We start from the raw sequence: 23721 nt of genomic DNA on the forward strand, positions 1-23721 counted from the left end.
TTCTCATCTACACAAGAAGGTTAATCATAGCTTCTACCTGAAAGGGATAATATGTTCATTAAATGAGTTCACATCCATGAAGTGCTTAGAACAGTACCTGTCACAGCAGAAGCTTTCTATAAATGTTAGCTATTATTAAGGCAGGTGTTTAGCCTAGCAGTTACTATACCCATGTCCCACATCGAGGTACCGGAATTAGATACCCATCTCAGCTCCTGACTCCAGCTTATTGCTAATGCAAGTCTAGGAGGCAACACTGAAGGCTCAAGAAGTTGGGCCCCTGCCTCCCATGTAGGAGACCTCGACTGAGATCCTGGTTTTTGGCTTTGGCCTTGCCCAGTCCTGGCCATTGCAAGCATCTTAGGAGTAAACCAGGAGATGGGAGTTCTGTCTCTGGCCTTATCTCTTTGAGTCTCAAATATATATTTTTTTAAATTTATTGTTAGCTATTTTTAATAGGCATTTAAAAAAAAAAAGTGTGATAGGGGTCGGCTCTGAAGTATAGTGAGCTAAGCCTCCACCTGTGGTGCCAGCATCCCATAGGAGTGCTAGTTCTAGTCCCAGTGGCTTCTCTTCTGATCCAGCTCTCTGCTATGGCCTGGGAAAACAGCAGAAGATGGCCCAAGTGCTTGGGCCCCTGCACCCACATGAGAGACCGGTAAGAAGCTCCTGGCTCCTGGCTTTGCATTGGTCCAGCTCCAGCCATTGCAGCCATTTGGGGAGTGAACCAGTGGATGGAAGACCTTTCTCTCTGTCTCTCCCTCTCTGTCTGTAACTCTATCTCTCAAGTAAATAAATAAAATTTTTTTTTTTTAAAAAGGGTTTAGAATTTACAGGGGTCTAATATGTTAGGAACATGTTCAGTTCAGCAAGTTACTTTTCTGCATTGCTTGTCAGAGTCTTCCCTATGGTAATGCTCACTTTGCACTGCCATAATCATAGAATCCTTTTTGATCCATAATGGTCTCAGCAAATCAGAGCTATTGGACATAGTGTGAGAAACACTGCCCACAGTGTACTTCGTTCCAACTCATACTCCCTTCTCCCATCCTCTTGAGCCACCCCTGAACTGGAAACTCAGAAGCCCTAGCCCTCTAGGGCAAGAAGACACATGTCCCCAGCATCCAGAGACAAAAATCAGAGGCCTTTTGCACCTTCACATTGTTCTGACACTATCCTCCTCATTGCTGTGTTAGTGAACATGTGAATCTGCCTGCTCCTGGGAGCTCCCGTGGAACTGAAGTTCCAACCAGGCAACCTAGAAATACTTTTGAACATGGTTCACAATCTGGGGACCAGAAGTGTAGCTTCAAAGTAATGCTGTTGATTTGGGAGCAAATAACCTACAAATTATGCATGATAATGATGATTGTACTTCTCTAAGTAAGACATTTTCAAAAAGGAATTCTGTGAGTATTTTGTAAAAGTATATGTGCCAGTAAAAGTATAGTGCCAGTCAGTCATTTTCATGCTGGGATATATATTTAAAAAAAAAAAAAAAACCTACCCCAAACAGTATGATGTCATTATTTTACACAGGCAAAACTTATATAAACATAGAAAATTTATTTCTGGGGAATTTCATTCCAAGAAATCAGACTCTGCTCACATAAAGATACCTTTCAAAATGGAACTATAACACACGTAGCTAAGCTTGGTCTTTTTTATTTTCTTTTGTTTTGAAAATGATAAAGAGGTAAACTGTGGCCCTCTTTATTTTTAGCAGATACCTCTAGGAAACCTTGAACGGTGTTGTGTTTATAAAACAAAGAGTCTGTTTTCATGCAAACTTGCTTAGTAATAAGAGAGAAAGAGCAGGAGGGAGTATCAGAAAAATGAAATGTTTCCGTTCTCGAGATTTCTCAAATTCATCAGCAACTCTTTAAGAAACAGTAAAGCAGTTGACCTGGTTTTGTTTTTGAATAAGGAGAGGTTACCTGGAAAATGATAAATTGTGCTTAATATTCTGACTGAGTAGATTGGAACTGAATGAATAATGCCCTTTGGTGAAAGGAAAAAAACACAAAATCTGAAATTTGAAGTGAGGGTGCAGTGAGGGTACAGTCTGGCTTTTATGAGTTACACAGCTGAGAGACAGCAAACCTAAATAATTCTCCAGTCAAATTATTTCAATATCACCTTATATAGAATATTTATAATTTCATCATCTTTCAAGGTATTAATAAAGGAAGAAACCTTAGCTGAGGAAATTCAATAGCTATAAAAGATTCTAGAAACTGCAAGTAAATGACTCCATACAACCGGAATGTAGTGCACCTTTCTACTTGATCATTCTGTTCAATGATATGTCACACTATTCTCTTAATCTTCTTAATAACAATAATAAACCCAACGTTTATTTAGTGCTTATTACATGTCAGGCAGTCCGCCAAGAGCTTTAGGTGGATTATTTCATTTAATCTTCTCAACGATGTACCAATCACATGATTGTCTCCATCTTACAGATAGGAAAACTGAGACCCAGAGAGATACAGCAGTTTGCCAAAGCTCATACCTCTGGAAATATTAGAATGGTCAGACAGATCCACACTGTTAAGGGTACGTGGTTCCTCCTGCAACCAGCAGTGAACACCTGTGTGGGGCCACAGGCTCGGCGTGGATGTAGATGCTGACCTCCAATCTGCCTTTTAATGGCAAAAAGCCAAGAAAGCTTGAAAATCCAAGGAAATAACCCATACTAATCCTGACCAAAAGAATAGCTTTCCTGTTTTTCTTCACATTGTTTTCCAGCCACTATTCCTCCTGGAGAAGCCTAAGCGTGGCCTCCTTCCAGTGAGCATCTCACCTTGTCAGTATTTCCATTTGTGTCCACAATCGTTTCTCTGGTACCCCTCCATCCCCTTTCATGTCTGGTTCTGACTTTCCCATAATACAGAGCCTGGTGTATAACAATCAGTCAGCAAATGTCTGATGAGTGAGTGAAAGAACGCCTAGCTTCAGCCTGTGCTGACTCAGACACTTTGTGCCTTAGGTGCTGCGGCCTGATTTTTACAATCAACATTGTGTCTTAAGAATTCTCTATGTTGCTACATTGTCTTCACAATTAATATATGCAGAATACACATTTTATTGGATACTCCAATAATGGGAATTTTCTTAACCAATCCTTTCTACTATAGCGTTTAGGATAAAATTGTTCCTAATATTTTGTTCTTGTAAATAACACTATAGCAGACAACTTTAACCATAGCATTTTCACTTGCTTTGAGATTGTCTTATTAGGTTATAATTTCTTTGCAGAGACTCCTAAATCATAGAGTAAGCACTGAAGTGGCCTGTTCCAGCATTGTCGCATTTAGCTATGATGTGGTCTGCACATGTAATTTGTAATTTTCTAATAGCCACATTAAAAATAAAAAGAAAAAAGAGTAAAAGCGTAAAGTTCATTCTAAAAATGTATTTTATTCCACCCAATTTTTCAAAATATTATTTAAACATATATTCAACATAAAAATGACAATGCTTTCTTGTTCTCTTTGTATGTGAAGTATACAAAAAGTATACAGCAGCCACAGAGTGGCTGTCATATTTGGTGGCATAGACCTATGAACTATGTAATGCAGTGTTTTGAAATGATCTTTACTTTTTAAAAGCCCTACCTCAGTTTGTCTTGTCCCATCCTAATTTCCAGTCACATATAATATTAGAATCACTCCCTTGGGCACTCATTCTAACTGTCTTGCTGGTTTTTTACTATTAGTAATATTTCCTTGACATCTATTTTGTATAAGGCACTGTTTGATAGATTTGGGGGCACTCCAAGATGAACTGGATGTAGCTCACATGTCTCTGGTAAACATAAACATATCCAGAATGCAACTTTGACTTGAATGCTTGTTGGAATTAGGTGAGAAATATTTTTTAAAAATGCATGCTAGCATTTTGCACAGTATGATAAATTCCAGAAATGAGGATTAAACAAAGAGCTGAGGGGATTGGGGAAAGCTTCTTGGGGAAGATATAATTGTGAGTTGAGCCTTGAGGGCACAGTAAAATTTTAATGGGTAGAGATAGGGGAGATCAGTGTTGCCTGTGTCTATCTTGTTATCCCAACCAGATGGCAGGTTGGTGAAGGGAAGGACCTTGCCTCGCACTGTATTTAGATCTCCCTGGAACTCCCTGCCAGGGTTTTGCAGTAGAAGGTGCTTCATAATGTTTGTGGAGTCCAATTAATAATACATGGCTGGCTGGCACAGAGTGAGGGAGACACCAGGTCCGTGTGCTTGCTTTAACCTCTGAATTGAAGGGGCAGTTTAAGCTTTTCACTCATTCCTCTGATTGTGTGTACTGCCAATTTGCAGTCACAGTTTTCTCACTTTACTAAATCGGTCTGGATTGCAACTAGTCGTTTAGAGCCAAAATGGTAGATAAATGGGGGCCAACACTTTAGCTTCCACCTGACCTAGTTGTCACTTATTCCAATTCCTCTGAACCTTCAAAGAGCACAAACAGCCACACAGACAAGCAGTGACATGGGACTCAGAAGACACTTCAGCAAAAGATGCTTTTCGTTTATTTGCAACTCGCTTGCACAGGCAGCGATAACCTTGTTATCACCCACTCCACAATGAAGGAAACGGGGAATTTAGAAATGGTATGATTTGCTCAAGCATGCGGTCTACATTGTGGCACAGTGGGTTAAGCTGCCGCCTGCAATGCCAGCATCCCAGTTAGGCACCAGTTTGAGTCTCAGCTGCTCCACTTTCCATTGAGCTCCCTGGTAATGCACCCTGAGAAGGCAGCAGAAGATGGGCCCCTGCCATCCACGTGGGAGACTCTTATCTTTGGCCTAACGCAGCCCTGGCCAATTCAGCCATTTGGGGAATAAACTAGCAGATGGAAGATCTTTCTTTCTCTGCCTCTCCCTCTCTCTCTGTCATTCTTCTTTTCAAATAAATAAATTTCAAATAACTCTTTTTAAAACATTGCTCAAAGTTACATGGCAAGTAAGTTGGAAGTGCCATGTGTGTAACCCATGTCTTCTACCTCCCAAGGCCCTGTCATCCCATTATGCAAAGGTGGCCCCACCTGTATCAGATGCTGTCATCTGTTGCCTTGTGGTGGATCCATTCTCTTCTTTGGAATCTACATTCTAAAGATAAGCAATGAAAGAAAGTAAACTTGCAGTAATATGAAGAATATACACAAAAGAATAAAAATCAAGGGGTTGGTGATGTTAATATTTATAAGGATGTTAACATTTATAATGATTATGATGACAAGAGCTATCATTTAATTTTTAATATAGGGCACACTGCTGACTACATTACACATGGTACCACAGCCAGTCCTTACAGTAAACTGTGTGGCTAGTGTTATCTCCGTTTTAGAGAAGAGGACACTGGGATCAGATGGGTGCACTGGCCCAAGGTTATACTGCTAAAATAGAAAGCAGCTGGAACTTGTGCCCAGATCTGTCTTTTAACTGATTACATAATCACTGCACTACAGCGTTAGTCTGTGCCACCTCAGTGTAGGTAATTTTGTGTGTGTGTCACTAAGATTCCTATTTCTACATTGTTTTTCTGTAAAGATGGTTAATATTTTGCCCCCATCTTGGGTTATTGTGAACTAATAAATGTGAGAATAATTTGTCATAAATAAAATATATAGATTTATTTTTTTAAAGATTTATTTTATTTATTTGATAGAGTTACAAAGAGAGGTAGAGACAGAGAGAGAGGTCTTCCATCCCCTGATTCACTTCCCAGATGGCCGCAATGGCCAGAGCTGCGCTGATACGAAGCCAGGAGCCGGGAGATTCTTCCAGGTCTCCCACGTGGGTGCAGGGGCCCAAGGACCTGGGCCATCCTCCACTGCTTTCCCAGGCCACAGCAGAGAACTGAATTGGAAGAGGAGCAGCTGAGACCAGAACCGGTGCCCATATGGGATGCCTGCGCTTCAGGCCAGGGCTTTCACCCACTGCGCCACAGCGCCAGCCCCAAAATATATAGATTTATAATAGTATCCATATTTAAAGTACAATTTCTCATCCAGGTGCAAGATGGACACCACAGCAGGGTGGTTCTGGTGCTAAGTAGGTTCTAAGGAAAGGTCTATTGAAATACTTGAATGAATAAAAGACTCACCTGCTGAAGATGCCTTTTTCTTTCTTTCTTTTGTGTGTGTGTGTATGTACTAGTACATATATATATTTTTTTATTTAGTAAATATAAATTTCCAAAGTACAGTTTATGGATTACAATGCCCCCCCCCCATAATTTCCCTCCCACTCGCACCCCTCCCATCTCCCGCTCCCTCTCCCATTCCATTCACATCAAGATTCATTTTCAATTATCTTTATATACAGAAGATCGATTTAGTATATATTAAGTAAAGATTTCATCAGTTTGCACCCACACAGAAACACAAAGTGTAAAAATACTGTTTCAGTACTAGTTATAGCATTAAATCACATTGGACAACACATTAAGGACAGTACCACATGAGAAGTAAGTACACAGTGACTCCTGTTGTTGACTTAACAATTTGACACTGCTGTTTATGGCGTCAGTAATCTCCCTAGGCTCTAGTCATGAGTTGCCAAGGCTATGGAAGCCTTTTGAGTTCACCGACTTTGATCTTATTCCGACAGGGTCAAAGTCAAAATGGACGTTCTCTCCTCCCTTCAGAGAAAGGTACCTCCTTCTTTGATGGCCCCATTCTTTCCACTGGGATCTCACTTGCAGAGATCTTTCATTTAGGTCTTCTTTTTAATTTTTTTTTCCAGAGTGTCTTGGCTTTCCATGCCTAAAATACTCTCATGGGTTCTTCAGCCAGATCCCAATGCCTTAAGGGCGGATTCTGAGGCCAGAGTGCGATTTAGCACATCTGCCATCCTATGAGTCTGCTGTGTCTCCCACCTCCCATGATGGATCGTTCTCTCCCTTTTTGATTCTCTCAGTTAGTATTAGCAGACTCTAGTCTTGTTTGTGTGATCCCTTTGACTCTTAGACCTATCAGAGCCATCGGTTGTGAACTGAAGATGGTCACTTAGACTAGTGAGATGGCATTGGTACATGCCACCTTGATGGGATTGTATTAGAATCCCCTGGCACGTTTCTAACTCCACCATTTGGGGCAAGTCCGATTGAGCATGTCCCAAATTGTACATCTCCTCCCTCTCTTATTCCCACTCTTATATTTAACAGGGATCACTTTTCAGTTAAAATTTAAACACCTAAGAATAATTGTGTGTTAATTACAGAGTTCAACCACTAGTACTAGAACAAAAAACATACTAAAATGGATAAAGTATTACATTGTACATCTAGAGTCAGGACACGAGCTGATCAAGTCACTGTTTCTCATAGTGTCCATTTCACTTCCACAGGTTTCCCCTTTGGTGCTCAGTTAGTTGTCGCTGATCAGGTAGAACATATGATATTTGTCCCTTTGGGACTGGCTTAATTCACTTAGCGTAATGTTTTCCAGATTCCTCCATCTTGTTGCAAATGACTGGGTTTCATTGTTTTTGACTGCTGTATAGTATTCAATAAAGTACATGTCCCATACTTTCTTTATCCAGTCTACTGTTGATGGGCATTTGGGTTGGTTCCAGGTCTTAGCTATTGTGAATTGAGCTGCAATAAACATTAAGGTGCAGATGGCTTTTTTGTTTGCCAATTTAATTTCCTTTGGGTAAATTCCAAGGAGTGGGATGGCTGGGTTGTATGGTAGGGTTCTATTCAGGTTTCTGAGGAATCTCCAGACTGACTTCCATAGTGGTTTAACCAGTTTGCATTCCCACCAACAGTGGGTTAGTGTCCCTTTTTCCCCACATCCTCTCCAGCATGTATTGTTGGTAGATTTCTGAATGTGAGCCATTCTAACCGGGGTGAGGTGAAACCTCATGGTGGTTTTGATTTGCATTTCCCTGATGGCTAGTGATCCTGAACATTTTTTCATCTGACTGTTGGCCATTTGGATTTCCTCTTTGGAAAAATGTCTATTGAGGTCCTTGGCCCATCTCTTAAGTGGGTTGTTTGTCTTGTTGTTGTGGATTTTCTTGATTTCTTTGTAGATTCTGGTTATCAACCCTTTATCTGTTGCATAGTTTGCAAATATTTTTTCCCATTCTGTCGGTTGCCTCTTCACTTTCCTGACTGTTTCTTTTGCAGTACAGAAACTTCTCAATTTGATGCAATCCCAAATGTTAATATTTGCTTTGACTGCCTGTGCTTCTGGGATCTTTTCCAAGAAGTCTTTACCAGTACCTATATCTCGCAGGGTTTCTCCAATGCTCTCTAATAATTTGATGGTGTCGGGTCGTAGATTTAAGTCTTTAATCCATGTTGAGTGAATTTTTGTGTAAGGTGAAAGGTAGGGATCTTGCTTCATGATTCTGCACGTGGAAATCCAATTTTCCCAGAACCATTTATTGAATAGACTGTCCTTACTCCAGGGATTGGTTTTAGATCCCTGATCAAATATAAGTTGGCTGTAGATATTTAGATTGATTTCTGGTGTTTCTATTCTGTTCCATTTGTCTATCCATCTGTTTCTGTACCAGTACCATGCTGTTTTGATAACAGCTGCCTTGTAGTATGTCCTGAAATCTGGTATTGTGATGCCTCCGGCTTTGTTTTTGTTGTACAAGATTGCTTTGGCTATTCGAGGTATCCTGTGTCTCCATATGAATTTCAGCATCATTTTTTCCAGATCTGAGAAGAATGTCTTCGGTATCTTGATTGGTATTGCATTGAATCTATAAATTGCTTTTGGGAGAATGGACATTTTGATGATATTGATTCTTCCAATCCATGAACATAGAAGATTTTTCCATTTTTTGGTATCCTCTTCTATTTCTTTCTTTAGGGTTTTGTAATTCTCATCGTAGAGATCTTTAACATCCTTGGTTAAGTTTATGCCAAGGTATTTGATTGTTTTTATAGCTATTGTGAATGGGATTTATCTTAGAAGTTCTTCTTCAGCCATGGCATTGCCTGTGTATACAAAGGCTGTTAATTTTTGTGCATTGATTTTATATCTTGCTACTTTGCCAATCTCTTCTATGAGTTCCAATAGTCTCTTAGTAGAGTTCTTTGGGTCCTCTAAATAAAGAATCATATCATCTGCAAAGAGGTATAATTTGAGTTCTTCCTTCCCAATTTGTATCCCTTTAATTTCTTTTTCTTGCCTAATAGCTCTGGCTAAAACTTCCAGAACTATATTGAATAGCAGTGGTGAGAGTGGGCATCCCTGTCTGGTACCAGATCTCAGCAGAAATGCTTCCAACTTTTCCCCATTCAATAGGATGTTGGCTGTGGGTTTTTCATAAATTGCTTTGATTGTATTAAGGAATGTTCCTTCCATACCCAGTTTGCTTAGAGTTTTCATCATGAAAGGGTGTTGTATTTTATCAAATGCTTTCTCTGCGTCTACTGAGAGAATCATATGGTTTTTCTTCTGCAGTCTGTGAATGTGGTGTATCACATTGATTGCTTTGCAAACATTGAACCATCCCTGCATACTAGGGATAAATCCCACTTGGTCTGGGTGGATGATCATTCTGATGTCATGCTGCATTTTATTGGCCAGAATTTTATTGAGGGCTTTTGCATCTATGTTCATCAGGGATATTTGTCTGTAATTCACTTTCAATGCTGCATCTTTTTCCGGCTTAGAAATTAAGGTGATGCTGGCTTCATAAAAAGAATTTGGGAGGATTCCCTCTTTCTTAATTGTTCTGAATAGTTTGAGAAGAATTGGAGTTAATTCTTCTTTCTATGTCTGGTAGAACTCAGCAGTGAATCCATCTGGTCCTGCGCTTTTCTTTGTTGGGAGGGCCTTTATTACTGTTTCAATTTCTGTGTCAGTTATGGGTCTGTTTAGGTTTTCTGTGTCTTCCTGGTTCAATTTAGGTAGGTTGCATGTTTCCAGGAATCTATCCATTTCTGATAGATTTCCCTGTTTGCTTGCATACAAGTCCTTGTAGTAATTTCTGATGATTCTTTTTATTTCTGTGGTGTCTGTTGTTACATTTCCTTTTTCATCTCTGATTTTATTGATTTGGGTCTTTTGTCTTGTTTTTTTAGTTAGTTGGGCCAACGGGGTGTCAATTTTATTTATTTTTTCAAAAAACCAGCTTCTCATTTGGCTGATTTTGGATTCAATCCTGTTGATTTCTTCTCTGATTTTAATTATTTCTCTTCTCCTACTAGATTTGGGTCTGGTTTGCTGCAGATTTTCTAGATCCTTGAGATGAACTGAAAGCTCAGCTATTTGGTGCCTTTCCAATTTCTTGATGTAGGCACCTATTGATATAAACTTTCCTCTTAACACTGCTTTTGCTGTATCCCATAAGTTTTGGTATGTTGTGCTGTTCTCCTCATTTACTTCCAGAAAATTTTTTATTTCACTTTTAATTTCTTCTATGACCCATTGTTCATTCTAGAGCATGTTGTTCAATCTTCATGTGTTTGCATATGCTCTAGGGATTCCCGAGTTGCTAATTTCCAATTTCATTCCTTTATGGTCTGAGAAGCTGCATGGTATGATTCTAATTCTTTTGAATTTGCTGAGACTTGCTTTATGGCCTAGTATGTGGTCAATCCTAGAGAGGGTTCCATGTACTGCTGAGAAGAATGTAAATTCTTTATGTGTAGGATGAAAATTTTTGTAGATATCTGTTAGATCCATTTGGGCTATAGTGTCGTTTAAATCTACCGTCTCCTTGTTGATCTTCTGTCCTGTTGATCTATTTCTGAGAGTGGAGTATTGAAGTCCCCCAGTACTATTGTATTGGGGTCTAAGTCTCCCTTTAAGTCCCTTAACAAATCTTTTAAATAAACCAGTGCCCTGTAATTAGGTGCATATACATTGATAATCGTTATATCTTCCTGTTGAATTGATCCCTTAATCATTATATAGTGCCCCTCTTTGTCTCTCTTAACAGTTTTTGTGTTAAGGTTTATGTTGTCCAATATTAAAATGGCTACGCCCACTCTTTTTTCATTTCTGTTGGCATGGTGTATCTTTTTCCAGCCTTTCACTTTCAGTCTGTATGCATCTTTGTTGGAAAGATGTGTTTCTTGTTCCTTAACCCAATCAGACAATCTGTGTCTTTTAACTGGACACTTCAGGTCATTAATGTTCAATGTGGCTATTGATAAGCAGTAACTTTGCCCTGCCATTTGCCAAAGATATTTTCTAATATATGCTTTGAACTTCCTGTGATCTTTTGTTGTGAGGTTTTTTTCCTTTACCTTCTTTCATATTGATGACCATGTTTCTACATTTCTATGTGTAACACATCTTTAAGCATCTTTTGCAGGGCAGGATGAGTGGCAACAAATTCTTTCAATTTCTGTTTGCTATGAAAGGTCTTTATTTCACCTTCATTCACAAATGAGAGCTTTGCAGGATATAATATTCTAGGCTGGCAGTTTTTCTCTCTTAGTACCTGAGCTATGTCTCGCCATTCCCTTCTAGCCTGTAGAGTTTCTGATGGGAAGTCTGCTGTGAGTCTAATTGGAGATCCTCTGAGAGTAATCTGACGTTTCTCTCTTGCACATTTTAGAATCTTTTCTTTATGTTTCACTGTGGTGAGTTTGATTATTACGTGTCATGGTGAGGATCTCTTTTGGTCATGTTTACTAGGGGTTCTATGAGCTTCCTGTACTAGGATGTCTCTGTCCTTCTCCAAACCTGGGAAGTTCTCTGCAAGTATCTCACTTAAAAGGCCTTCTAATCCTTTCTCTCTCTCCATGCCTTCAGGAACTCCTAGAACCCAAATGTTGGGTTTTTTAATAGTATCCTGTAGATTCCCAAAAATAATTTTTAGATTTCTAATTTCCTCTTCTTTTCTTTGGTTTGACTGTATACTTTCCTGTGCTCTGTCTTCTAAGTCTGATATTCTCTCTTCTGTTTCACTGACTCTGTTTTTAAGGCTCGCTAATGTTTTTGTCATTTGATCTATTGAGTTCTTCATTTCATTTTGATTTCTCTTCACTATCACACTTTCCTGTTCTACTAGTTTCTGCGTTTCATTTTGATTCCTCCTTAATATTTCATTTTCTCGAAAGAGATTTTCTATGCTGTCCAGTAAGGAATTCCGAAGCTCAAGCATTTGTTTTTGAACACTTCTAATTGTTCTTATCATAATTTTTTTGAAATCCGTGTCTTGCATTTCTTCCATCTCATCATCTTCATAATCTTGGCTTGGGGTATCTTGTTCATTTGGGGGTGTCATAATGTCTTCCTTGTTCTTGTTTCCTCAGTTTCTGCTTTTGTTGCTTGGTATTGTAGAGATATTCTTTGGATTCTTCTTCCCTCGCTGTGGTGTTTTTTCTTGTTATACTATGACTGTATTAGTGGACTGTCTGCTTTTGATGGAGCTTTAGAGGCTTGAGATGGGTGTGGCCTGAGAGCTCTGTTTGGCTCCTCAGGGTTAAGGGTGTGCCAAAGGTGACACTCCCAGGTTAGGCGTGGTAAATCTCACTCTCTTTCTTTCTTTCATTTTTTGATGCAAAAGGGAAGTAATTCCGCACAGCTGAGCAGAATTGGAGGTAGTTAGCAGGCAAATGATATACCCACAGGAGCCAGAGATTGGAAGCTCTTTCCCAAGGACCACACAGGGAATCTGTGCTGCCCTCAGTGTGGGCTCAAATTCTCCTGCAGTCTCCCACTGGGTTGCCAAGGTTACTGAATTGTAGCATCTCTGGAGAGTACTCACGTGAATTCCGTGAGTTCTCTCCCCCGCTGTCTCTTTTTTCACAGTCTCTGTTCATTGGCACCACACATTCACTAGGTCCTAATCTCCTGTTATTTCACACACACACACACACACACACACACCCCAGATTCAGGTTTTTCTGCTTAGCTGAGGGCAGTTGCAGACCTGAGGTCGCCCCGCTTATGACATATGTCCATAATGGCGCCTGCTCTTTGTCTTGCTCGCCTTTGAGAGGTGAGTGTAGAGAGAGAAACTCGTGTCCCTATTGGTCGATTTTTTTTTCCCCTCTCTCTTCTAGTTAGCCTGGTGAACTTTTCCCCACGGGGTTTCAAGCCTCGTTCCCCCTAGTCTCCTCTTTCCACTTGCCCACTGGTGTCTCGGGCTATTGAGGTTCGGCTCACCTCGCATTCAAGCGCTGGTGTGTTGATTCCGCCGCTGGTGTCCCGAACTTGGGCTCCCACGCTCTCCAGGCAGGTCCACTGTGAATCACTAGTTCCAGAAGAGTTTCCTCTGCTGTTTCTTCCCCTACTCTTCCTTGAACCTGCAGTTTCTCCACTTTTATTAAACTGTCTCTTCCCAGACTATCAGTGTGCGCCCTTCCTATTCCGCCATCTTGCCGCTCTCTGCCTTTTTATTTCTACAAATGTTAATAAGGAGTGGAGGAAAGTGCCTTTCAGTAAAAGGAGGGTCTAAGGGGTGGGCATTTAGCTCAGTGTGGAAGATGCCTGCATCCCACCTCAGAGTGTTGGAGTTTTATTCCCGGCTGTGGCTCCTGACTCCAGATTCCCGCTTATACAGTGGTAGTGGCTTATGTGATTGGGTTCCTTCCATCACATATCAGACTTGGATTGGTGGGACTGTGGCCCATCCTGGGGTTAGGGAGTGAACCAGCCAATGGGAGTACTCTCTCTTTGTGTATATGTGTCTTACTCTTTCTCAGAAAGAACAGGATGAACTCCACCTGTCTCTGTCTCTCAAAAAACAATAATAAAAAAAGAGTAAGAGTCTGAGTAAATGCTCTGTTCTCCAGACTTTTCCATCTGTACTCCATTTACACTTAAATATATGGAGATAAGTGTACTGAATAATTTTTTGCTTTCCAAATGATACACGGCTATCAGAGAAAAAGTAAAAAAAAATAACAGACAAGTAGAAAGAAAGGGAAGAATCATCCAGGATCCTCCTCCCCTCAAAATAACCATTTGGTACATTGGCCAGGTTTTTTTAACTGTTATTTTTATTTTATTTACTTGAGCTGTTACCAGCTGCCTTCCAGGTGCACCTCAGCAAGAAGCTAGAATTGGAAGCACAGCCAGGACTCAAACTCAGGCACTTCTGTATGGGATGCAAGCATCTGAAGTAGCATCTTTACCCCTTTGCCAAACACCTGCCCATTTCTTTTCTTCTAAGCATCTTTCACATGTTTGGACCATACAGATATAAAAGGAAACACCTTGCTTTTCCATTGACTGTCAAGGATGGCACGTTTATGATGAAGTCACAAACTCTTTGTGAACAGTCTGCAAGGATTGGAGACTTAGTGGTGAACCCTACTGAAGGCACTGAGCATCCAGTCTTCTTGTTATGTTTAGTGGTAGCACAGGATTTTATTGTCTAGTCATCAGTTATTCTCTTTGGGTCTCTTTTTTAGGTAGCAGGGTTTTTTTTAATTTTTATTATTATTATTTATTTGACAGATAGAGTTAGACTGTGAGAGAGAAAGAGAGACAAAGGTCTTCCTTTTTGGTTCACCCCCCAAATGGCCGCTATGGCCGAAGCTACGCCAATCCAAAGCCAGGAGCTAGGTGCTTTTCCTGGTCTCCCATGCAGGTGCAGGGACCCAAGCACTTGGGCCATTCTCCACTGCCTTTCTAGGCCACAGCAGAGAGCTGGACTGGAAGAGGAGCAACCGGGACTAGAATCCCAGAGCCCATATGGGATGCTGGTGCCACAGGTGGAGGATTAACCAAGTGAGCCACGACCTCAGCCCCGGTAGCAGGCTTTCTTTTTTTTTTTTTTTTTTTTAAAGGCAGAGTGGATAGTGAGAGAGAGAGACAGAGAGAAAGGTCTTCCTTTTTGCCATTGGTTCACCCTCCAATGGCTGCTGTGGCCGGCACATCGCGCTGATCCGAAGCCAGGAGCCAGGTGCTTCTCCTGGTCTCCCATGTGGGTGCAGGGCCCAAGGACTTGGGCCATCCTCCACTGCCTTCCCGGGCCATAGCAGAGAGCTGGCCTGGAAGAGGGGCAACCGGGATAGAATCCGGTGTCCCAACTGGGGCTAGAACCCAGTGTACCGGCGCCGCAAGGCAGAGGATTAGCCTGTTAAGCCACGGCGCCGGCCATGTAGCAGGCTTTCTTAACAGCCAAATCTTCCCCAACTATGTCTTCCTAATGGTCCAGAATATTAAATAGTACACAAAGTCAGCCAGCATTAGCCATTGCATGCATGACATAGACACATAAACATTCTACACAAAACCAGACATAATAAAATTTTGTAGCATCCTATGTATAAGAAAGCAGAGATTTCATCAACCCATCTCTGTCTATTAATATCATCTCTTAAAAAGTTCACTAGGTAATAAGACAAAATTCTGCTAATCCTGGGGCCATCTTCCCTTTTTTCTCCTCCTTTTGAGAAATGTGAGTCAGAAAGATAGGGTCCGCCTGCTGGGTTCTGTGACAGATCTTCAGGGCGGGAAGAGGGGTAGGGGAGACACAGGTGCACCCTGATCAGTTCCCTGGGTACCAGGTAGTTTTCCCACCTACTCCCTGTCTCACTAGTCCTGTGCTTCAGAGCAGGCCAGGCATGTGGCACGCACTGCCCTCCCAGGCCAGTCTCGAGTATGGTTCTGTGATTCTGGTTTCAGCTGAAGAGGCTTGCTAGGGACCACAGGATGGAGGGATGGAGGGATTGAGGGATGGAGCAGTGGAGCGATGGAGCGATGAAGGGAGCCTTCCTCACTACAGTTCTGTTGCTTTATGTGCCAGGTCACTTCCTGGCCTGGGGGCCCAGTCTGCATTGGGAACTACTGGATTAATTTTTATATCATTCTGATGTTCCCCAAGCTCCTCTGAAATTAGGTTACTTAGAAATGAGGGCCAGAGTTTAAAGACTTCACGGCATCTTTACCTATGAACTGGTTGGCCGTGGGTTTGCCCTGCAAACTGTGTTTTATAGCCCAGCACTTAACCTTGCCAAAAGTGCTTCCTGACAGGTATCCCAGTCATGTATGGTGAGTGGTGTTTTGTTCCAGAAGTACCTTACAGAGCCCATTGTAGCTGAACTTTCAACCCAGTAACTGTACTTCCCAAAGAAAAGAGCCAAGACTGACTATCTGTGTCTCTGTATATCCTACCTTAGCATCTAGCACATACCAGGCATTCAAAAACCTTAGGAGAAAAAGTGAATACTGCATACTCACACAATAGAATATTACATATTGAGTATTAGTCAGCCATAAAAAGGAATAAATACCTGACATGTGCTACAAAATCAGAGGACCTTGAAAACGTGCTGGGACTGGCATTGTGATGCAGCAGGCTAAGCCACCACTTGTGACCCTGGCATTCCATATCAGAGTTCTGGTTTGAGTCCTGGCTGCTCTGTTTCCAGTCCAGCTTCCTGCTAATACACATGGAAAGGTGCTAGAAGATGGACCAAGTTCTTGGGCTCCTGCCGTGGATGTAGGAGACCAGAATGGAGTTTCTGGCTTCTGGCTTCAGAGTGGTGCAGCTTCAGCTGTTGCTACCATTTGGAGACTGAACCAGTGGATAGAAGATCTCTCTATCTCTGTCTCTATCTCTCAAATAAAAAACCCTTTTAAAAAATCATTAGGCTATGTGAAAGAAGCCAGATACAAAAATAGAGTCATGGTCTGGTCCTACTTTATGCGAGTGCCTAGAGTAGTCATTCTATTCTATTCTACTTTCTGTGTAGAGACAGAAAGTAGAATAGAGGTTGCCAGGGGCTGAGGAGGGGCCAGAGGAGCTGTGTTTACTGCATTTAAAGTATCTATTTGAGATGAAGCAAAAACTCTGGAGATGGATAGTGGTGATGATTGCACAACATTGAGTGTCTACTTAATTAGACACTTAAAAATAGCTAAGATGGTAAATTCTGAGTTATGTATATTTTATCAAAATGAAAAAAATTCTCCCACCCACCCACAAAAGATGACTATACTCCTCTTTATGTCTCTCCAACCATTAGGCTTCCCTTTTTCTTTCAAACCTGGCCCATGGGTGCTATGATGTCTCCTCTTTGAGGAATTCTCCCTGCCAGGGTTCAAATAGCAGCACAGGTCCCTTTGGTGGCTGCTCGTGTGTGGCTTTTCCTCTCTGCAGGGTCCCAGGTATGAGCAGGGTGGGCCCTGGTTCTAACTGAGAGTTCCCTGGTCCTTGGTCTTCTGGAAAGCCAAGGGCCACTTCTGTAAGCACAGGGGAAGACTCAAATCCACACCACTTGCCCACCGAGACAGGAGGCATGGGACAGGAACCAGATTGAAACTGTTCTTCTTCCTGCTATCAACTTTGAAAAGTTCCCTCTTCCCGCTATGAGCTTGTTTACCAGATTAAAGGCAGGTGTGGTTGGGAGAGCTGGGCAGGCACTACGATTACATTTTATAATTCAGAGCGCGGCAAGTTTGAAAACAAGTCAAAGTGTCTTTTGTTTCTTGAGTCCTAAAGCACACCCTGCTTATACCAGCTCCTCTCCAGCAGGGAAAAGGAAAAATGGGCAACAGAGGCTTAATTCTGACATTTGTTCCTTCTTAGTCTCAAAAAGAGACACAGTTGGCAGTTTGTAAGACTGCTGGTTGTTGCTGTCTTTGTTTCGGAAGCCCCATGCCTAATTCCCGGGGCTCAGGTGACTGCCTCAGGTACAAGTTGTTCCTTTCCTGTCCGCAGCACACAGATCACGTTATTCAACCAGGCCTGCCCTTTATCAAAACAGCATCTCCTTTCAGCCCAAGGACTTCTTAAGGAAAGATCAAGCTACCAAGTCATAGTGAAGAGGGGACCCGACCGCTGCGGGGAGAAGCCAGCACTGCCCTTTGGAGGCAGCTGAGCTGGAGGTCGGGGGGGCCACGCAGGCATCCGGGGCGGATGCACCAGGGTGGAAATCCCACCCTAAAGTCATCGCTCCCTTCCCTAGCCCAGCGATGTCAGTTGATGAGTGTGTCTCTGATGCGTGAGGTCTGAAAGTGCTCCGTGAGCTAATAAGCAAGACCTCATTTTAATTGTAGAGAAGAATATCTTGCAGGCTGGCTGCCAAGTGGAGTAACCTAGGGGAAAAGGCTGACCTCTTACTCAAAATCCAGAGTTAAGAAGGGAAAACGAGGCAGGGAAGGGAGGGCGCGGGGTGGGGGGCGTGGGCCACAGTGTCTGTCTTTCATCTGGATATTCAAGATGACACATGTGGCGCGAGGGAAGCTGCTATTTCTAACTGACGGCGAAGCTTTGCAGTCATGGGAGGGCTGAGCTGTCAGGTGAGCTCCAGATCAAGAATTATCATGACAGCTTCATGGCATGTGAAAGGCGCTGTGGAGTGCAGTATGATTTTAACCAGCGGTGGTTAAATGAGCTTCTTTTGGACCCAGTGTGATGTGTGGTTGGAGGAGGCCGATGGCGGCTGGGAGTGCCAGGCGTGAAGAGGGCTGCGATTCTGAAGGGCCACCCTTTAGAAAAGAGAGTGTATGTGAAAATTGGCTTCTGGTTTCGGCGTTTTGCTTAATGGAGGTGCCAGGCAGCAGTGACGGCATTAATTAGTAGCTTGTCAGTTCCTCCAGTGAACCTTAGTAAGCCCTCCTATGATGAATATCCCAAGGACCTGGAGTAACCTCTTCTCTGAACTCCCCCAATTTAAGATCTTGTCAAAATCTAACCACCTGTACCGGCCGGCTAAGCAGCCTTGACTAACCGATTTGCCCTGTGCTTTCACATTCCACAGGATTGTCTGTGCAAGACCGAGCCAGGGAGTGAGCGGGCTCCTTTCTCAAAAACTTCCACTCAAAAGTGAGCTGAGGAAATGCCTTTTAATGAGTAATGGCCCAGAGGAAATCAGGCTCTGCCTTGCCATCCAGTAATGCTTGCCTACGCACAGTGGGGACTTTTCAAAAGTCTGGAGCAGGAGGGTTTATGATTTGATGAGCTCTTGCTTGGAAAATTCTGGAAAGAAGTAATAACAAGCAACTCTGGGTGTGTATATGCACACACACATGCATGTATATTGCTAATGTATCTCATATACAAGCAGAAAGCTGCACATGAACACTCTGTGTTAACACTAAGTTAATTCAGTGTATCCACAAAGGCAGATGTTCTGTTTTGATTTGAAAGACGAGGAAACTGAAGTTCAGAAAAGTCCGTAACCGGCAGGTCTGGAGCTTGAACATGGGTCTATCTGTCTCCATCATCCATGCTGTTAACCGCAGCCTCTAAAATCAGAATGGCTGAGTTTGATAGATCCTCTAGGTTCTCATCATCTACGTGGCACAGCCAGGCTGCCAGATCCTAAGTCTGGGTGTTATGTTAGCCCTTGACTTTCCCCTTCACAGCTTCGGTGCGGAACCCCAGGGTTTCCCAGGCTTCATTGCTGCAGCCAGTGCCCAGGAGACCATATTAATAAGAACTTGAATCTTTGTGATGTGGCCAGCTCAGGACCTATCTGTCCGTGGAGAATTTGACCTGTCACACCAAGGCTGTGAACCTGAGTAGCCCAGCTAAGCACAACAAGCACCAATTTCCCCTTTCCAAATCCTGTTTTCCTAGGGAGCCCCCACTGAAGTTTCTAGAGGAGTAAATAGCTATTCACCTGTCCGAGCCTCCCTGGATTTATAGCCCGGCAGCTCCCTTCTGCCTGCTCTACCGCACTGTGTATTGCAAACACAGGTGACCTTTGCAGCAATTTCATTTCAACTTGCTTCCATATAGAAAAGCTGCTTTGTGTTGACATTGTTTGGAACAAGTTCTGTCTATGTTAACTCCCTTAGCCCCTCTGCCCCTGGAATTTCAGCCCAGAGAGGCCAAGTGCCTATAATTTCAAGAGCAAGGGGGAGGGAGCTTTGCAAACATCCCCAGTTTCCATCGATCTGAGTCCTGTGTCCAGTGGCTTCATGCAAATGGTGTCACTCCCCTTCCTTCCGGAGTTGTCTAATCCCTCCCTAGGAGGGGATAGGCTGTAGGCTCAGATTGGCCCACTGACAGTAAGGTGCTTTGTGGGGCATTTTCTTACAAGTTGGTTCCCATGTGGTATTTGTTAGTCACAGCTAATTATTAAGTCCTTGGCCGAGGCAATAGACATTGTTCCCTTGGATTCCTCCCGCCTCCTTTCCCCGATGCCCCCCATTGCTATGGAACAAAACCCATTGTGGGGCTCTGGAGGTTGGCTGTGCACATATTTTCCAGTGAACCCCTGGTGGGCTCACTGCTGAGGTTTCATGTTTCAGGTTGAAACTCAACTGGATAAAGCATCATTCATTGACGCTGACACATCCAGCCTCTGCTCCGGGCAGCTCTTTCTCTCACACTGGACATGGTGCCTCACAGGCAATTTTGATAATTCACTAAGAGCGATTCACAGCACTTACTCAGAACCTTGCTAATCAGCACGACATTATAAAATGTTAGGGCTTTTAGATCATAGAAAGATCATCAAGTGCTGGATTTTTTTCAGCTGTGCTTCGAGGTGTAGGTTAAAGGGGACTGGGTAAGCAGACTGTGAGTCCTTTCTCCCCGGTCTCACTGCAGGAGCGCCTCTGCATTTGGCTACTTTGCTTTGTATAGAGGGCTTTTTGCCTAAAATTTCCACAACCTAAAAGCAATCTTGAAATTCAGTGATTCTCTCCCCTGGCTCACTTCTCAGATGAGGATGCTGGCCCAGTGAGTGTCTTTCTTATCCAGAGTCCAAGTGAAGCCAGAATGCAAATTAGCATGGGGGTGACCCAACTTTTGTTTGCCCCATTGTTTTCCAAGCTGGGGTCATTTGGAACCCAGCACTGGGCTGCTTTTCCCACTCGCTTATGGAAAGCCTTACCTGGAGGATTTAGAGGAGTGGAAAGTTCCTAGAAAGGTCATATAACAACACTGTCGTTTTGCTAAGGGCCGTCCTGGTTATACAGTTCCATTGCACCTCCTGAAGTTGGACAGTGCCCAACCTGAGAGACCAAATGGAGCAGCCACGTATTTACTTTACATATGGGAAAACCAAAACTGAGATGAGGCTAAAAGCTTGTAGTCAACATTGTGCAGGGATAGAATATGGGCTTTGGAGCATTCAGATCTGGTTGAATCTCACTTCCACGAATGACTGCTCCTGGGAACAGGGACCAGTTACCTGACATCACAGATGGCCGGGATTTTATCTTAAAATAGAGCTGACAATATCTCGATAAAGGATTAATGTGAGGAATTAAATTCAATAATCAATGTAAAAGCTTTATGTAAAGCCTATCAGGCACTTGATGAATGTTCCTTTTCCTGTAACTTAACCACCTTCATATACATGCAGGTTTGAGTTGAAATAAAAGCCAGACATTTTCAAACTTTACCCTTAACTTAGAAACTTCTGGATTTTGTCACAAGCTTAATATTAACCAAATGAAATGTAGGGTATCCATAGACCACAGGTTTGTCTTAATCTTTTACAGAGCACTTACAAAACTGAGCATTTCCGGGGAGGAGGGATGGGGGAGGGATATGAGTGTGCATTTCCAAGAGGAAAATCTACAAGGGAAAACTGGGCAATCTGAAAATCTTAAGTCCTGTTCCTTTGTCTGGAAGACCCTAGGGTGCCCTGGAGGCTTGGAGGCTCACCTGTCCCAGACAGGCCCTGACAGCCACAGCGGAGCCCTTCCTTGCACCAGCCACTTGGGTGTGCGTGGGACTCTTTGAAACTCTTCTTTATTTGCCATCCAGACAGGATCCATAGATCTACAAGCTTGTCTTCAAAATGTAGGAACACAGATGTTTTTCTTTCTGTCCCTCTCTTGCCAGAATGCTCACTCAGTTTTCATTGGGTTCTTAAGTTGCTTTTTTTTTTTTAAAGATGAATCTTGGAAGGGGGTCATTATGCAAAAAAAGAGAAAGCTGGGCAACTCAAACTAAGCAAACTGTATTTAAAAAATTTTTTTTATTTATTTGAAAGGCCTAGTTACAGAGAGAGCGCGAGAGGGAGAGGCAGAGATAGAGAAGTCTTCCATTTGCTACTTCAGTCCCCACATGGCCACATGCCTGGGGCTGGGCTGATCTAAACCCAGGAGCTTCTTCCAGTTCACTCATGTGGGTTCAGGGGCCCAAGCACTTGGGTCATCATTCACTGCTTTCCCAGGAACATTAGCAAGGAGCTGGATTGGAAATGAAGCAACCGGGACTCAAACTCGTGCCCAGATGAGATGGCAACACTACAGGCGGCAGCTTTACCCGCAATGCTATAGCGTCAGCCCCAAAGACTGATTTTAGACTCTCATGAAATGTTTAAGGATTTGAAGGCAAGAAGTCCTGAAGACCAGAGAAACTAAGATTGACTAAGTCAGCTCTACAAGGGTCTCCCTGGCGTTATCCCCAGACCCTCAGTACCTGGTGGCCCCTTTAGCACACTGGATTAAGAAGCAAGCACTGCATTTTCAAAGCTTCCAAAGCTTTGCATTCATCAAGTAAGGCAGGGTGGCTGTGGAGGGGCTGTGCTGAGTGAGCATATACTACACACCAAGCGCCACTTACAGTCCCTGCATTTTATATCCAATTCAGGCTTTGCAGATACACAGCTTTAGTGGCTTCAAAGAACATGTATTTATCTAAGAAATACATTGGCCAGAAGTTTGGCCTGGGTCTCCCTAAACTAAACTCCAGGTGTTGGCAGGGATGCATACCTTGTCCAGCTTGAGGCTGCCCAGTCTCCTTGGCTCCAAGTCTTCTTCCGTCTTCAAAGCAAACAACAGCAAGTTGAGTCTTCTTGATGTTATATCACTCTGTCCTCCTGTTTCAACTCCCACTTCCACTTTTTGGTACCTGTGAGATTACGTGGGCTCACCTGGGTAAGCCAGGAAAAGCACCCTGTTTTAAGGTCAGCTGAATTTTGTTAGCAATCTCAGTTCTCCTCTGCCAAGTAAGGTAATCCATACACAAGTTCCAGGAATTAGGACATGGTCATCTTTGGGCAGGTAGGGATTATTGCCTACTACAGGTACATAGGTCAAGTTTACACTATAGATAATAGCTATATCTATTAGGACTTTTTCAGTTGCAGATAATAGGACCTAACTCAAGCTAATAAAAAGAAAGGGATTCTGTTGGCTTATATACTTGGAAGAGAGATCATTCCGGTTTAGAGCTTGTTTGGTTTCAAGTCCTAAGACACTAAAACTTGGAAGTTTTCAAGAGTCTGACTCAGGAAAGATATTAAGTTAGTTAATTCAGGTGCTGTATGAGAAGAACATGGTAGTTAAAAGGATGGGGATTGGAAGCAGAGTGCCTGGGCTTATATCCAAGTTGTTGGTTGTGTTTACTTGATTTATTTGTGCCTCAGTTTCCTGTTCTGTAAAATGGGGATACTAATAGTAACCATTTCATGAATTTGTTGTGAATTTTAAATATTTTAATCCAAATGATGTGTTCAGAATAGTACCTTGACATAGAGTAAGCTATCAATAAATAATAACTGTAATGGTGATGATTCTTACATTATTATTGTTATTGCAAGTAAGCACCCTGAGGATGGCATCGGGGTTTGAAAGTGGCCAGGAAGCATTTCAGATACTTCCTTGTTTTCTCTTTTGCTATCTGAGGCCACATAGTCTCTTCTCTCTGGCACATTGTCTCTCGATCTCCTCCATAGGAACTGAGCTTCTCACCCAAAATGTGGATTTTTCGTGTGATTTTCAATTGCCTGTAATTCCATATGTCCACCACCAAGTGAATGCTATTTTCTGAGTTAAAGTTCTTGAAAGAGTCTAGTTAGATTGTCTTGAAATAAGCATGTACCCCGTTTATTTGGTCAGCTGTGACTGACAAGGTTAGGATCACCA

General features: G+C 42.6%; 1 protein-coding gene across 1 annotated transcript in view; it reads left to right on the plus strand.

Annotated features, from left to right (window-relative positions):
* Window positions 1-23721, plus strand: part of MPPED2 (metallophosphoesterase domain containing 2) — a 201840-nt gene that overhangs the window by 170052 nt on the left and 8067 nt on the right. The window lies entirely within an intron of this gene.

The sequence above is a fragment of the Lepus europaeus genome, chromosome 7 (assembly GCF_033115175.1).
Source record: "Lepus europaeus isolate LE1 chromosome 7, mLepTim1.pri, whole genome shotgun sequence".
In the NCBI taxonomy this organism is placed as follows: Eukaryota; Metazoa; Chordata; class Mammalia; order Lagomorpha; family Leporidae; genus Lepus; species Lepus europaeus.